The following is a 15,903-nucleotide window of genomic DNA, read 5'->3' as shown; positions in this document are numbered from 1 at the left end:
TATATATATATATATAAACATCTTATTCAAAACTTGTCCAAAAAACTCACTTTTATATCTAAATCAATAAAGAGTAGACGACAGTTACTTGCTGTCAATGCCCTTTGGCCTTTAAATCCACTGAATATATCCTGCTTCTTTTATCCCAATAAGCACTTTATGTCCTGCTGTGTCCAATCCTGACTCTGGGTGCTTGCAATTATAACTCAATTATAAGGCAGAGGGTCAACTTGCCATAGAGTCTTATGTGAACAAGAAGGAACTCAAACTGTTAGCCTTTATTTTAGGTTCAGGAGATCTTTGAGGCCCAAAGGTTTAAGCAGGACAGGAGAGATGATGTTCCCATCCAACCGACCACACTACTCCCTTTTCTGTACCCCAGCAACATTCAGTAATTGGTTTATTGTCAAAAGCCATCAGTTGTGCAATACTGTGGATTTCTTGTCTATAGAAAAGTCTCAATTAGCAGCCATGGCCTCCACTCAAGGGCATTATGCCTAATGGTGCAATTAGACAGTAGGCTACTGTCCTCTAAATGCCAGAGCCTGAATTAAGAGCTAGACACAAATTAAAAGCTACACCATATTTGCATTATGTTTCTCTTACTGAAAAAGCCAGTATTATACAGAGAAAATATATTGTAATAGTCAATTAGAGCATAATTCAACCTCTCGAAGCGCTTATTGTGATACATAGGCATTGTGATTATTAATAATAAAATAATACAAAAATTTGGAGAATGTAACTACTGATTCTAAAATCACATTTTGTGATGGTTCTGTAAATAGAATAAAAATGTAACCCTTTCAACAGTCTAGCTGACTAGCATGTGTGTGATTTTACAAACAGTGATCATCCAGCTCTCCCTTGTGGTGAGTTACAGTACCACAGTGAAAAATCTAACACTGAAACTACACAAAAACAAAGCAATTAGCCAACATGCTAACAACAGATGTTGCTCATTTCAAATCAAAACATACAGTATTTCTTTGTAAAGTGTTGAAATACTCATATTTCTCTGTGGCTCTAGTATCTGTGTGGTGGTCTGTTGTGTCGACTGATTGGTCGTGACTCGTGAGTGCATGTGAGGGCTTTAGTAGCCAACTGAGGGATTAGCATCAGCACTAGTGAGAGAACAGGAGCTGACAATAGCCGGGCTTCAGTAATCAATTAGCAAAATGAAGGAGGCTTCGTGGGTGAACAAAACCAGTGCTTAGCCACATTAAATCAAAATCACACTCCAGAGGCTTTTCAGTAAAGTCTGCACTCGTCTGCTTTTTTTAGTGACTCCATGGGCTGTTACTCAAGAGCAGTAGTGTACTTGATGTCAGACAATATTTTGTGGCCTGTTGTCTGATTAGTTGTTTACATCTTCATCTCCAACCGTTTGAAAGCAGAAACCCAATAGTTGCAGCCCAGGAAAGCAAACAGTGGGCATTGTCTGCTTGTGTGGTACTGAATATACAAAAAGGGGTATCTTTATAGAAATCTGGCTAAATGATGTCTTTAAAATGTCTAAATGTTATTGCATAGATAGCAAACCACCATTTGCAAACACATGGTAGATTTTTCTCTTACATCTACTACATTTTCCGAACATTTTTTGCAATGACTGGTATGAAGTAACTGGTCTCAAGGTGATTTTTAGTGGAAGTATGAAGTTCACACAGATAACAGAGTAACCATGGCATATATCATTACATTAATTATCAACATGATCCATTAATGTCTGACAACAAGAACATTTTCTAAATACTTTTATCTTTGAAATCAGTTTTATTTTTAGATTTAAATTAGACCAAGTTCTGTTTTTATGTAATTGACTTTAAAAAAAAGTTATGGCCAGTCTTAAAGAAAAAAAAAAGAAGTAGTTGTAAAACTAGTCTAAGCATTTTATGCAACCGGACACTGTTTGTAAAGTGCTGAAAGTGTACTTTTGCGCTCATTTAAAAAAATAATAAATAAATAAATAAATGAATAATAAAATAAAAGCCACTTCATTTGATGTGTTGTTAAATGATACAAAGACATTTATACATTAAATTACAATAAAAAGTGTCCAGCTACTTTTTGGGGCCACTGTACATAGTAAATATACATTTAAAAAGAACACAGGAAAATTCAAGCATGAACTGAAATGGAAACAAGTAGCTAATGCATCCACCCACTGTACAGTTACAGTAAATTCCTCCCAATATCCAGTGTAAGCACTGCCCTTTGCTTTGAACAAACTACTTCACTTAAATAATGTGCCATGAGATGAACCCTTTACCAGTCACACAGGTAACTAGACCCCAGCAACATGGTCACCTCCACACCAAAGCAAGATCTTGCCAAATATTTTGGTAGTTGAGTTATCTTTGGCTTGCAGCCATATGTATTTGTGGATGTTTTCTTTGGTACCATGACATAAAGCAGTGTGTGACATCACAGAGAGTCCATTTTTTGAACCAATCAGATTGGACTGTTGGGTTGGAGGGAGGAGCTGTATCCGAACAGACAGTAGCCTAGTGTTCACTCTGACTCAGGTCATTATAAGATCCTCACACACCTATAAGGGCAGAGAGAAGCTCAAACTCAGTGCTGCTTCTGTTTAATGCATGTTTTCTTTATGGCATACCCCACCTGCTTTTTTCTTGTTATAGATATGAAAGTACGCACAGCTTTCTGCAGCTTGTTGAGAGCAGGAAATGTTCAGTTTTATCTGTGTTTACAGTGACCAATCCATTTCTATTACATTTAACTACCTAATGTTCCCTATGAAACCGTGAAAGAACTAATTTGCCATACATTGATGGTGCAACATCAAAACGTCACACCTTTCACACAATTATCTGAATATGAATGTGAATGTTCAGCACGAATGTGGCAACAACAGGGCATGCTATACATTATAACTCCTTCTCATGAGTACTGGTGAAGTCTGCAGGTAATGTTTTAAGGGAGTTTACCATGCTCATTGTAATGCAGAGTCCCTGAGGGTCAGTGATAGGCTCAACTCCTGGGCAGAGAATGATAGGAATGTCCAGGCCCCCACGTTCTGTCCAACCTCAATCATTCAATCACAGTTGACTGACAATGGAAGAGGAGGCTCCCCAAAGTAATTACAGAACTGCATGGAGGAGAGCAAGGCAAAGAGTGTTCACACGTGGCCCTCAAAAGGTTTTTTTGGGTGATCACTGATTTAAAATAATATTAAACACTATAAATAAACAACTTCCATGTTTCCATAATAACTGAACATACTGTTTTGATGTAGGATACAGGGTTTGTGATCGGATCAACCAAGACAGATGTTCATACCAGGTTTAAACAGGGTTTTAGGAGTGAGTGCACATCATTACATGACCAAACTTCTGATTAAACGTGATCTAACTATATATCCGTCAATAACATTTGCAAAATGCTACGTTAATATTACAGTTTGTTTTAATGCTTGTTAAACTTCTTTGAATAGTTGTGGTTTACTGTGAGAGTAAAGAAAAATCCAATGAGATTTGACAACCAACCTAATGGACATCATTAGAGAAGCAGAGAACTGACTATATTAACCCAGAGAAACATACTTGTGGGTGCTGTGGTGTTGTGGTGTAGTGGTTAAGGCTAACTGGAGGTTTACCCTCAAGAAGCAAGGCATTGCGCCCTTGAACAAAGCTCTTAATTTAAGGATCCAGACAGACAGATAGAGCAGATCCTTATATAAATAAATATGTAAAGATAAATATATAAATAAATAATAATAATTTTATTAGATAAACAAACAAATAATAATGGGTCACACTTTATTTTAAGGTCCAATTCTCGCTATTAACAAACCATCAACTACGACTTTTGCCTCAGTAATCTCCTAATGTTCTGCTTATTAATATTTAGTGAGGTAGTTGTTAAGTTTAGGTATTGGGTAGGATTAGGGATGTAGAATATGGTCATGCAGAATATTTGCTTTATAAGTACTAATAAACAGCCAATATAGTAATAGGCATGCTATTAAGCAACTAGTTAACAGTGAGAATTGGTCCCTATGCTAAATTGTTACCTAATAATTATTATTAATAATAACCTTACTAATACAAATGATATATAAGTAACATTATTATTATTATAATGTAGTTAACAATAATGATCATTTACAGCACAGAAATAAATAAATAAATAAATAAATACATTAGTGGTAGTAGAAGTAGTAGCAGTAGTAATAATAATAATTTTTATTATTGTATTAATCATTTTATTAATAATAATATATTTATTTAATTCTATATTTGTTTATATTGTTTGTTTATATTCTACTTCATCTATTCATCTAATGTAAATAATTATTATTGGATAAATAATCAAAAATCATAAATAATTAATTATTTTAATAGATAAACAAACAATTATTAATAATAATATATTATTAATGATACAAATATATGTATATATTATATAATATTATATCGTGACTTCACATACAAAAACACTTGCAAACTCACACTAACACGCATACCTTTATTTCCAGGATGATTACAGTGTGACTGACTATAGAAATGAGGTAATCATGAAGACAAGCACCCTGTAGACAAGCCCTAGTTACTAGTTAGGCGACACAGAAAGAAAACACAACATTGGACAACAGCTGTCCATTCAAACCATTCTCAAACTCAGTGTGACCCTTATCCACACTTTCTTAGGAAAGATGATTTAGTTGTGTTGGGGGGCTGGAGGGCTGGAGGGCTGATGTGTTTTTTCCATGCTGTGAATTTTCCGATATGTGTAATATATCACTGTAAGGACTAAATGGATGTATTGAATATCAGAAAAAATGGTGGAGCGGAACTTCCTGTACAACGATGATGTCACTTTTAGGGTCAATGTGCTTTTCAGCATATTACATATCTGACTGGATGAAGGAAACAAAGGACAGATGCAACTAACTCATCTAAGGTGATCTGGTCTAATGCGGTGTTTTGGTCCGAAGGATCAAACCAGGGATTTTTTAATGTATTTGTTTAATTTAAACTCCACAGAGCAAAGTTCGACATGCATAAGCCACAGACCACAACGATGATCACACATCAGTGAAAAATGGTATATAAACAATAGTACAAAAATTACATCTCATATTTCTCTTACCACTTAGCTAAAAATGACACTTTTTACATGACATCTTTGTTAAATTCAGAGGGCTACCCAGGCAGCTGTTCTCACAGCAGGGAAGGCATTCAACTAATGTGAGCATTTGATAAAAGCTGAATTTGATTAATGCTGAACATTAATTGTTTTTTGTGAACTCCTTCCTCTCACTATAAAGAATTTAGAAACACAGTGACAACTCCCAGCAAACATGGTGCCATAAATTATGCCAACTTTTGCACAGCTTACAACATCAGTTGCAAGACAAAGTCATTTATGAGCAATGAGCAGTGCAGAAATGAATCAGACTGTAGCAGCAGTAGCAGCTTTCACTTGCAAATCTCATGCTGAAAAGAATACGTGGAACAGAGACAAAATGTCCAAAGACCCGTTTTAGTGTTAAAAAGTGTGTCTGATCACTCCTCAGACAGTTTTACTGCAGAAGCTGAGCTTCAAACACAACATATAACATTCACAAGCCTCTCAAATAAATCCCACAAATACAGAATATGAAACAACTCAACTCACCTTTAAGGGATATCAGTGTGTAAGAAAAATGATGAGGACGATGAAGATGTTTATTGCAGCATATCAGTAACAAAGAACATGTAGTACCTTGTGTTCAACGGAGTCAGAATGAACCCCGAACATCCTAAGCTCAAACATTTTATACACTTAGAGTTTACCCTCAATATAAAGGAAGTTGCTCCTGTTGTTACAGCTGTGGTCTGTACGTTAATTAAGTTCTGACACCCCTTTTGTCTGAGGTGGTTTGGGTAGGTGCCCAGTGGCGGTGAAGCCCTGCCTTAGGTTGCCCCCCTCTGGCCAAAGGAGAATCTTACCCGTCATTGAGTCTACACCTCATGCACACTGGTTGTCGCTCTATCCAATTAGGCAAAATTATCATAGGGACTTCTCTCAAATTTGGCAAAATGACACACAAACATTCTTTTGGGGTTTGGGAGAGGAGCACTTGAGAACCATAACTGCAAAAGAGATTTTCTAAATGTACTAAACATTATGACAGTACAAACCTAGCCAAAGGCCAAAAGAGAAAAAACATCAATCAACAGGCAACATAGTGTGTGTGTGTGTGTGTGTGTGTTTGTGTCTGTGTGTTTTCATTTTGTCACTTGCATTGTGTCCATTTCTCTCAGTGTGGTGTGGACGTCCTTTGTCCACATGTGTGCATTCAGTAGACAATATTCTACATTTGAGTATGCATATGTTTGTCTCTTTCTGGTGTCATGTGCAGAGAGTCTGTCTTTGCATTTCTCATTTCTTGTTTTCCATCTCGGTGAGAAGATTGCTGTCCACAGTCTCTGAAAATTGTTTGATCTCTTTGTTTCTCTTTTCCATTGTCCATTCATTTCAATTTGGAAAAGTTCTTCTAGCTGTTTTCGCAGTTTGTGAAGTTCCATCAGGTCCATCCATGCCATTGTGGGTCTCAGGGTTTCTAGATCTTTTAAGCTTGGAGTTCAGGATGTTGTAGGTCTGGGAATCTCTCAATTTCTGGTTCTGATGATCACTCTGTTCTTTAAGAAGTTCCTTCTCTTGTGGAAGTCCCCTGGCTCCACTGGCCCTGCTGGCCTTCTTGAAGTCCTTTTTCTTCTGGAAGTCCCCTGGCTCCACTGGTTTTGCTGGCCTTCTTGTCCTTCAGATGACCGGATCATCTTTCTCCAGCATCTCGATGCTTATACCTGAAATGAGATCAAAAAGAAGAGGTTCTCCCCCCTTTCCCCCACAAGAATCTTTTCACATTCAAAACCAAAGCTACAGAAATTTGATCACAGAATGCAATTCAAACATTTCTCATTAAATTTAAATATTAATGCCATTAATATATAACACATAATATAATACTACCATAAAACTATTCCTACAATTCACATCAGCATCTGCTTGTGACTGAGCTACAGTCATGTTGTTCATGCAGTGCTGTGTCTGGCAAGGTGTGAATAGCTTCTTCCTTATTTCCTTTCAACAGTGCCAACTGGGTTTATAAACTGCCTATCTTCTTAAGCAAATCACGAAACCTCATCCTTCTTTTGTGTGAAAAGTGACACTGTCTTGCCTTGTGTCTCAAACTTCCCAAAACAAACAACTTCCTGATCTTTCCTAACTTTTTCTAAACAATGCCTTGCTATGTGACCATCCTTTCCACATGCATAACAGACAAAGCTTTGATGAGGTCTCTCGTTGTCTTGACAATGTCTAGCAATGTGACCAGCGTTTCCACATGCATAACAGATAGTAACACCTTCTGAATTTACTCTTTCTAATCTCTTTTGTCTCTGATGGAAACCGTTAGATAATATAGAACATTCTCGCCTGTCGAATGCAGCAACTGGATGTTTAGATTCTGCAGCTTTCATTTGACTTCTTGCATTGAAATGCTGTAACCCACTGCTGTAATAAGACTTTGAAAGTCCATAAAAGACAGTTGTCTAACAGCTTGGCCATTTTCATTTCTTTGATCAAGAACTCTCTCATTTCCAGTCTGTCTTGTTCACACTGGTGCTATTGGGATGATCACATCCTGAGAAAATGGTAACCAATTGTAGAATGGGAGCAGGTGTGGGACACTGAGAACCACCTCAGACAAAAGAGGTGTCAGAACTTAATTAACATACAAAGACCACAGCTGTAACAACAGGAGCAACTTCCTTTACATTGAGGGTAAACTCTAAGTGTATAAAATGTTTGAGCTTAGAATGTTCATTCTGACTCCGTAGAAACCCAAGGTACTACATGTACTTTGTTACTGATATGCTGCAATAAACATTGGCGAGCCAGCCAGGAGATTCCAAAAAGCAGGAAAAAGGTAAGAAAAGCGGTTTATTCTTCTTTTTGGAAACTCCTGGCTGGCTCGCCAATGTAAGAAAAATTATGAGGACGATGAAGATCTCGATGAAGATGTTTATTGCAGCATATCAGTAACAAAGTACATGTAGTACCTTGGGTTCAACGGAGTCAGAATGAACCCCGAACATCCTAAGCTCAAACATTTTATACACTTAGAGTTTACCCTCAATGTAAAGGAAGTTGCTCCTGTTAACATAACTGTTGACTTTCTTCTTCTCTATAATAATTAAGCCATTTTGGGAAATGAGCATGATCAAACATATTGTGGAGTGGAATCTGGGTCGGGGCAGACTATAGATTCTTACAAGTGTCATTGCAAAGAAAAACATAAAACAATATTTGGCTAGCAGTATTTATATATGCTATACAACTAAAAATAGTAAGACAATTCAAGACAAATTACATAGATATTCTCTATACTGCACAAATAACAAGGAACAGGTTACGATTAGAGTGTCTATTAGTATTAAAGGCTCCCAGAAGAGGAAATCTAAATGCTATTCTGTATAACCAGATTGGAAGAGAAATTAGGTTGAATTAACTGCCTAAAATAATGAACACAATGAGGATACAAAAGCATCTCACGCTCTCTCTTTTTCTTAGTTTTCACTCACAAATTAAGCAGATGTTAAGCAGCTTATTTGAATTTGCAATTTTTTTTCTACTATTCATTTAGCCCTTTTTATCTGAGGACTCAATCAAGCCTATGATCAGATAGAATAAGACAATTTTTTCTAACTTTCAGTATAGTTTTCTATTTATTTTTTTGTGTTAACCACTACTTGAGAGCCACATATTATCATAAAATTGGTAATACTTCAGTAATACTTCAGTTAACACAAACTAACAATACTTAAAACAATATATTGATTTCGGTTCATTTTCAATTCTACACTATCCTCCAAAAATTTGCAGTCAGTAAGATACTGTTTCAATTTTTTTTTTAAAGAAATTAATACTTTTAGTCAGCAAAAATACATTAAATTGATCAAAGGTAAAAAAAAAAAAAATGGTGTTCTTTTGAACTTTCTTATTCATCAAAGAATCCTGAAAAAAGTATTACGGTTTCCACAAAAAATATTAAGCAGCACAACTGTTTTCAACATTGATAAGAAATGTTTCTTGAGCACCGAATCAGCATATTAGACTGATTTCTGAAGGACCATGTGACACTGAAGACTAGAGTAATGATGCTGAAAATTCAGCTTTGCATCACAGGAATAAATGACAATTTAAAATAGAATGTTATTTTAAATTATAATAAACAGCAGTGTATACTTTTTACATTAAAAGCTGCATACATAACAATCTGTTGATGTTATGGACTAATATGACAAAACAATGAGTACTAGCACTTAAAAGAGACACAAAGTCAGACTGATGAAGCTCTTCAGGTCAGTTTAGAGCATCTCAAGTTACATGGCTGTCATGCTGTTTGGATGACTGCCTTTTGAAGACACTGAGCTCATTAACTTACCAGCACAGAGAGGAAGGATAGGAAGGACTGATTTTATTCTGACAGTTTATCCCTCAATTTCTGGCCACTCCAGACGTCGGAGCACATAACTGTGTTGAAAAATGCAAGCTGTGAAACTATTCCAAGCTTTTGACAGCAATGCAAGCAAACAAACCAATATCTCTAAAAGAGAGGTCACCTGCCTGCTCCGACCTGTTCTATAGATGCCCAGAGAAACTGAATGACAACACTGGGCTCATCAGACAACATACCGGTAATGTTACTCCATGTCATCTAATTCCAAATCTCCACAGGCGACCACATCACACCTGATGACAAGCATACACACTTTATTATAAGAAGGATGCTGTGAAATGGTTTGTAGATCAGATGAACTATAACCTCTGCAAGTAATTCTTTAGGACTAAGTCACAAAATTTTTGTAAACCTAAACACTTACAGCACAATAATAATAATAATAATATTCATCATATAAAGACAGTATTTAGATTGTAGCATCTGGACCACTCAAACACACAATATATATTTTGTTAGCTAGATCTTATAACTGGAGTCACTTAATCATGCAGATTTATGCTACAAGCTTTTGTAGAATTGTACAGTAAGGAAGTTATTTCCCTTAACCAGGAAATTAACGTTCTTAGAATTGACAAGACAGTTGACCCTGAGAGGTCAGCTAAATATCTACAGCGGATCTAAATATTCATAATTAATTATAACTAGTTATGATTAATTATTCATATTTCCTCATGAGCTGATTCGTTACAAGATAATCCCAATGTCTAGGCCTGGAGCAGAGAACTTTAAAATTTCACAGTGCATCTCCTCTCAGTGCATCTACTGGTTCACTCTTCACAAATGTATTTTCGGGTTAGATAAACTAAAATACCGACATTATACCAAAAATAAGATAACAAACATTTGCTTTATAATATAATTACAAAATTGGACAAATATCTGAAACAGACATCTGAAATCACATGCACATCTATGAGCAGCACATCTGCATTTTAAAATCCAATTGGAAGTTTGCCAAGTGACAATAAGTCATAATAAGATCTATAACTTATGTAGCGTCTCTTTCTCACACACACATACACAAAAACACATACCGCTCTTAAAGTTTAAGCATGGCTGTTTTCATTTGAATATAGCCTAAATCAGCTAAAAATCTATAAGTAGAGTAAATAAATCATATCAAGTATGCATGTTGACATATGGACACCTTAGTCATCATCAAACCCGTCTACAACTCTGTCATGTTCTTTACATCACATAAAGGCCTACAGGTATCAGATTTGCTAGTTTTTCTGTAAAATCATAATGGCCCGACACTAATATTTCCCCATTCACACACTGTAAAACTACTTTGTCAAATAACCTCAAATAACTTCTTGTAGAAATATATATATAGGCAAATATATTATTTAATATGACTAAATCAAACAAAATGCATACTGTACAACATCAGTTAAAGTTAAGGGTCACATCATAGAAATAGCTCCTTAGTATAACTTTACTCACTTTTTACAATTCCATTGTACTGTACTCACTTTTTTAAATTAATTTTGCATTTCAGTGCAACCCAGTGGCATACGGTATGTCAAAACTGTACTAAGAGTGGACTTAAAAGTGTTTACAATTTTTTAAAGCATTCACCTACCTTCCATCACATGAAGTGCAGATGAGAGAGAACCCAAGGCGAGATGCGCACCAACGAGCCATGACAGGAGCCTAAGCGAATGCAGTGATGTTAACTACACTACACAAATGTCCACAACTGTTTTCATGATAAATTATTTATTCATCCCATTCACTTACCAAAGTTTAATTTTCTTCAGCAGTTTGAGCATAAGATTAGTGCAAAAACTTGGAACTCAACACTTCCAGAGTGCTGTCACCCACTCTCTCTGTGTCCTCTCTCACTTCTCTCCTCCTGACTGACTCTCCAGTCTCTCACTTCAGACTGGCTGAAAAAAGACTGCCTCAGTCTCAACACTAAACAGCGCTACGGACTGCTGAAATCCGACCCCGAAAAATCTCTGTGAAGCGATGGTCTCCACTCTTTCAAATCCGTTTTAGTGCAGTGACCCCATAAACAATTGAGATAGTGAATTGGTGGGTTTTTGTTAAATGTGAGCAAAAATCATCACAATTAAAAAAGGCTCTATTCGGTTCAGGTGTGCCCCATCACATGCCGCCAGCCCTGGCTATTTCAGCGCCCCTCCTCTCTCACTCACCCACTCATGTTGGGAGCCTGGCGAAGGGCGGCGATTAAGGAACGGGGTGATGCTGATAATTAGGGGGAGGCAGCCGACTTGTCACAGTGTGTTGATATCCAGCCGAAGAGCAATCAATCATAAATTCAGGCAAGCAGGCTCAGAAGTTGGGAATACGTGGAAAGTCACCACTCCCTAATGAGTTCGCGCGAGAGAATGTAATCTTTTAGTTTGAAGTAAGTTTGAACAATCCGGATAAGCGAAAGTAAGTTCCATTTTGATTAGCCGTCGTACCTACAATGACTGTGCACTGTGTAAACAATGAGTGACTATGCGCGAGAGATCACTTCCGACGCTTGCGTAAACTACGCCAGAGCGCGTACACACCTCACGCACCGGAAGCCGTGTGTGTGCCCAAAGACAGTTGGACATAGTGGTGTATTAGAGGTAAAAAATTATAAAAAATGAATTGGATTTGTCTGTGCATGTTTGTCTGTTCATAGATTTTGTTACCATTGCCATGCATTATGCGACTGATAGACTGCAACGGTTGGACTTAAAAATCATCAAATGTGCTCTACTGAAGAAACAAAGTCACCTACATATTGGATGCCCTGGGGGTAAGCAGATAAACATAACAATCCCATTTTTTGGGTGAACTATCCCTTTAAGGCACGCATACTTCTCTCTGAAACAATGCAACAAATCAGGGGCACAGATCCTGTGTCAGACAAAACATCTTTGGAAGTCTCTGGTCCCAAACAAAAGATCCTGTTCCACAAGAGTCCTTCTTATTCTTCACCAGCACTCTCTCCCTGTTATCATCATGAGCGTCCTCATCCCGGTTAATTTAAGCTCTCATATTTCAACTCACAAAAGTCTACATGATGGTAAAGCATTTTGTTAAGGTGATAAATTAATGTGTGATTCTTGTCAACAACCTGCAATCAGCTAGTCTTGAAATGATAATGGTTCTGTGGGAAAGCCTCTGAAATACTGAAGATTGCAGATGACTTGACATGCCCCAGCACTAATTGGAGAACTCATGCTCAGGGAATGAGCTTCAATTTGTGTAGGGATGTATGCTTGGACCTCATCTCAATCATATTTATGACAGTGAAGATGAATGATTTGCCAGTTGACAATAAGAGAGCACCTAAATTAAGAGTTTTGCATTTAGTAGTAAATTATATGGATATAGCAATGCAATCTTAAAAAGAAAGGTCCAAAAAGGGGAATTTTGTAGTGATGCAATAGCAGAACCATTTGGGGTTCCCTAAAGTACCTTTCTGTAAAAGAAATATTTGTGTGTGTGTGTGTGTGTGTACCTGGTATTCCCTATATTATGGGGATCAAATGTCCCCACAAGTATAGTAATTCCAGTAAATTTTAAATCCCCATAAAACATGGAAACCCAATGTGTGTGTGTATGTGTGCGTGAGTGTGAAGAACATTTTCTAAAGAACCTTTTTACACTATAAAGAGACTATTTCGGAATGCAAAGGTTTCTATGGATGATAAAGGTTCTTCACCGAACCATTAATGCCAATAAAGAACCTATATTTTTAAGAATGTGGGTTATAAAGTTGTCATCTAAAGAACTTGAATAGATACTGTGAACTTCATTCCACCCAGGTTAAGCACCATGACTAGAACTCAAACATAATGTGTTGTTGACAAGGTCAGATTTCAGATGACCTCAGCATTAGGTTAAGTACACAGATGCCAAGTTTAGAAGGGCTAACACAATTTAAGGGTTAGCTCACCCAAAAATGAAAATTAGCCTGTGTTTTACTCACCCTCGAGGCATCCTAGGTGTATATGACTTTCTTCTTTCAGACAAATCCAGTCGGAGTTATATAAAAAATCGTCCTGGCTATTCCAAGCTCTATCATTGTAGTCAGCGGGTGTTGCAGTTGAACAGTCCACAAGTCGTCAAATAAAGCACGCGCATCCAATAAAATGGGCCTCATACGGCTCCGGGGGGTGAATAAAGGCCTCCTGTAGCGAATCCATGTGTTTTTGTAAGAAAAATATCCATATTTCAAACGTAATAAGCACTTTTCTCTCACTTGCGGTATCTGTGGTACGCGGAAGCTTTCCGGCGGATGACATAGCACTTTGGCGTTGCGTGATTAGTGACGAATCACAGTAGAAGAACAATCCAGGTCAGGGCAGGCAGAGACTAATCAGGAAACAATAAACACTCTGAGGTCAAACTAGTAGGCAAGATACAGGGTAAACACTCAGTAGTGACAGCCGGGGCAAATCAAGACTTCGCAGAGAGCTGATGTGAGTGTCCAGCTTAAATGTGTGAGTGTAATTAGATGCAGGTGTGTGCGTGCAATCAGTCCCAGGTATGAGGCATGATGGGAACTAGAGTCCGAATGGATAAAGTCAATATTCAGGAGAGAGTTCCCTCTGGTGGTGAGGAAGAGGCGGTACGGGATCCTCCTCTGTGACAGAGCCCTCCCCCTGTGAGCGGCTCCTGACGCGGGGAGGCAAGCGACGCCGGGGTCTACCACGAGGTCGAGGGGCCGGTTTCTCTGGATGCGTCTTGTGAAACTCTTCTGTGAGTGTGGGGTCGAGGAGATCTCCGACATTGACCCAGGATCGCTCCTCCGGTCTGTACTCCTCCCAATCGACCAGATACTGGAGGGTGCCACCCCGGCGCCTGGAGTCAAGCAGCTTGTGCACCCGATATGCCTTCTCGCCGTCAACCAGAATAGGCGGGGGGGTCTGCAGCCTGGCTCCCTCCTCCGACTCTCCTCCCAGACCACCAGCGGATTTCAGAAGTGATACATGGAAAGTGAGAGATATATACGATAGTTAGTGGGCAGATCTAAACGGAACAATACTGGAGTTATTTGTCTTAAAATCTTGAATGGACCAACATATCTGGGACTGAACTTTTTACATGGGAGTCTGAGGTGCAGATCCTTAGTTGAAAGCCAAACCCATTGGCCTGGAGTGTTTTTGGGACTGTTCTTCTCACAGCATGTAGCAAGTGGGTATGAGCTTGGTCCCAGACCTCCTCACTGCGTTGTAACCAGTCTATGACTGAAGGTAGGTTGGTGGGCTCGCCAGCCCAGGGGAACAATGGCGGTTGGAAGCCCAGCATGCATTTAAAGGGGGTCACCCCTGTGGCTGGTTTCATGAGGGAATCTTGTGCATATTCCGCCCAAAACAAGTACCTGTTCCAGTCTGATTGTCGTTGCTGGTAATATGATAGAAGGAACCGGATAATCTCCTGATTCAGGCATTCTGTCTGTCCGTTGGATTGGGGATGGTAGCCGGATGTGAGGCCGATGTTTACATTTAGGTGTTTGAAGAAGGCGGTCCATACCCTTGAGGTGAACTGGGACCCCAGTCTGAGACAATGTCCTCAGGTAGACCATAGAAACGAAACGCATGATTGCACAGTAATTCAGCAGTTTCGAATGACGTGGGGAGTTTAAGCAGGGGAATTAGACGGCATGCTTTGGAAAATCGGTCTATAATCGTAAGTATAGTGGTATTACCTTGAGAGTTGGGCAGGTCGGTGATGAAGTCAATGGCGATGTGAGACCAAGGGCATTGTGGCATGGGCAATGGTTGTAACAGGCCTGCTGGTAGTTGTCTGGGTGATTTCGAAGTGTTATAGGTAATGCAGTTTTGGACGAATTTGGTTGTATCAGATAACAGAGTTGGCCACCAGAATCGGTTCTGGAGCAGATGTGCAGTGGCAGTGATTCCGGGGTGTCCCGAGCTTGGCAGAACATGTACTTGTGTCTATAGACGCTCTCGTAGTGATTCAGGAACATAGGTGAGATGGAGCGTATTCGGGACTGGGGCGTCGGTTGGCCTGTTGCTCTGTTCTCCTAACGGCATGTAGCAAATGAGTATGGGCTCGGTCCCAGACCTCCTCACTGTGTTGTAACCAGTCTGTGACTGAAGGGAGGTCAGTGGGCTCGCCAGCCCAGGGGAACAAGGGCGGTTGGAAGCCCAGCATGCACTTAAAGGGAGTCACCCCTGTGGCGGGTTTCATGAGGAAATTCTGAGCTTATTCCGCCCAAAACAACCTGCTCCAGTCTGATTGTTGTTGCTGGCAATACGTTCGAAGGAACCGGATGATCTCCTGATTCAGGCACTTTGTCTGTCCGTTGAACTGAGGATGGTAGCCAGATGTGAGGCTGATGTTTACATTGAGGTTTTTGAAGGCGATAGTGGTATTACCTTGAGAGTTGG

General features: G+C 38.8%; 1 long non-coding RNA gene across 1 annotated transcript; it reads right to left on the bottom strand.

Annotated features, from left to right (window-relative positions):
* Positions 1 to 1,342: 1,342 nt before the first annotated feature.
* Positions 1,343 to 14,793, bottom strand: LOC107589813 (uncharacterized). The gene is made up of 3 exons (XR_001609710.1): positions 14,660 to 14,793; positions 14,309 to 14,310; positions 1,343 to 1,353 (listed from the first exon to the last, which is right to left on the bottom strand). It is a non-coding gene; the product is annotated as an uncharacterized lncRNA (long non-coding RNA).
* Between the last annotated feature and the right edge of the window lie 1,110 nt (positions 14,794 to 15,903).

The sequence above is a fragment of the Sinocyclocheilus grahami genome, unplaced genomic scaffold (assembly GCF_001515645.1).
Source record: "Sinocyclocheilus grahami isolate Dianchi unplaced genomic scaffold, SAMN03320097.WGS_v1.1 scaffold121.1, whole genome shotgun sequence".
In the NCBI taxonomy this organism is placed as follows: Eukaryota; Metazoa; Chordata; class Actinopteri; order Cypriniformes; family Cyprinidae; genus Sinocyclocheilus; species Sinocyclocheilus grahami.
The sequence above is the reverse complement of the archived record's forward strand: the minus strand, read 5'-3'. Positions and strand labels throughout refer to the sequence as shown.